This window comes from Myotis nattereri (assembly GCF_964212035.1).
Source record: "Myotis nattereri genome assembly, chromosome: 2".
NCBI classification, from domain to species: domain Eukaryota; kingdom Metazoa; phylum Chordata; class Mammalia; order Chiroptera; family Vespertilionidae; genus Myotis; species Myotis nattereri.
Genome location: NC_138076.1, coordinates 72794680 through 72796160, shown reverse-complemented (window position 1 = coordinate 72796160; position 1481 = coordinate 72794680). Strand labels below are relative to the sequence as shown.

General features: G+C 34.4%; 1 pseudogene across 1 annotated transcript; it reads left to right on the top strand.

Annotated features, from left to right (window-relative positions):
* The first annotated feature begins 319 nt into the window (after positions 1–319).
* On the top strand, positions 320–575 carry LOC308513747 (large ribosomal subunit protein eL43-like; annotated as a pseudogene). The gene has a single exon. The product of its transcript is annotated as a large ribosomal subunit protein eL43-like (transcript).
* Positions 576–1481: the final 906 nt, after the last annotated feature.

The window sequence follows — 1481 nt, the reverse complement described above, 5'->3', positions numbered from 1 at the left end:
GAATTTATTCTCTTGAAATAGGAGCTATGAAATTTCCTTTTGTGTTAACTCAAAATGTGGCTTTAGTCTATTTCTCTGTTGTCAAAATATATTTGACATTCTCCTCTCTCCAAGTAATTCATTGTCTTGTTTTTTCTTTTTTTACTTGGTTTAAGCCAATCAGAATCTCTGAGCAGAACAGAATACTACTGCACTTAGGTAGAAAGAAGTTCTATGAATGTTTGGAGCCATTTCATGTGGCACTATAATATTACCCTTGTGCACGATGAAGAAAATACAATGTATTTTCTATATTTTGTAGAGAATAGTTTCCGGCAACATGGCTAAATGCACCAAAAAGATTGGAATTTCCAGTAAACACAGGACTAGTCATGGTGCCTCCCTCAGGAAAACTGAAATCAGCCAGCATGCAAAGTACACTTGCTCCTTGTGTAGCAAAACCAAGGTGAAGACAGGAGTTGTGGGGATCTGGCGCTGTGGTTCCTGCATGAAAACTAGCTGGTGGTGCCTGGACCCAGAGCACCACTTCTGCCATCACAGTGAAGTCTGCCATCAGCAGGCTGAAGGACCAATAGAAGCGCCACAATTTGAAACATTGCTAACCTATAGTAAATGGGTTAATTTACATAACAAAACAACAACAAAACAAAACAAAAGAAGAATGTGCCTTAAGAAAAATGTTAAGTCTACTTGTAACTGGGCATGTTTTCTTTACATGATCAAAGATGTGACAGAATTTAACTGAAATTGTCTAAAACCTGCTAGGATAAGATCTTTTGCAAGTATTAATAGGATATTAATAGCAAGAGGCAGGATCAAATGAACATTTGTAGACAAAGAAAAAATGCCATCACTACTTACAGAAAGGGGTGTGTAAGGCCATTATACTAAAGATTACTTATAGTCAGCCTTTGACTCTGAATCTACTCTAAGTTTCCATTACTTCACTTATTAGAAAAAAATGTTCCAGATATTAAGAAAATGCCTCTTTATTTTAAATGCCAATTTAAATTAGCATATTTCCACTTAACTTCTAAATGCACTCCATACAGGCTGTTATCTAATTTGATTTGAATACTTTATGCTACCCATTAACTTATACTTTTTGCTACTTTCCTAATTTTAGATCATGCCTTCTAATTTAGCATTATTTTTAAGTTTTATATGTATTTTGTTTGAGTCAGTTTTGTAGCCCCCTTGATCATATGCACAGCTTTAAATATGCCACCCAAAACACAAGATGGCTTTATTTGTGATAGCTTTCAATGATGCCTATTCAGAAATATTTACACATCAGAGGGAAAGAAATGTCTTGACTGAAGTGACAAATTACAGGTTTTGCAACACTTTCTAAGGAAAAGCACAGATGTAAAATATTATATTACTGTCAAGAGAGTGAAATATTCTTAACAATTCTCAAAAAGTTCCTAAAGACAAAATAAGCTTTATGATAATGTGAACATATTTGATCTTCTGAAAGC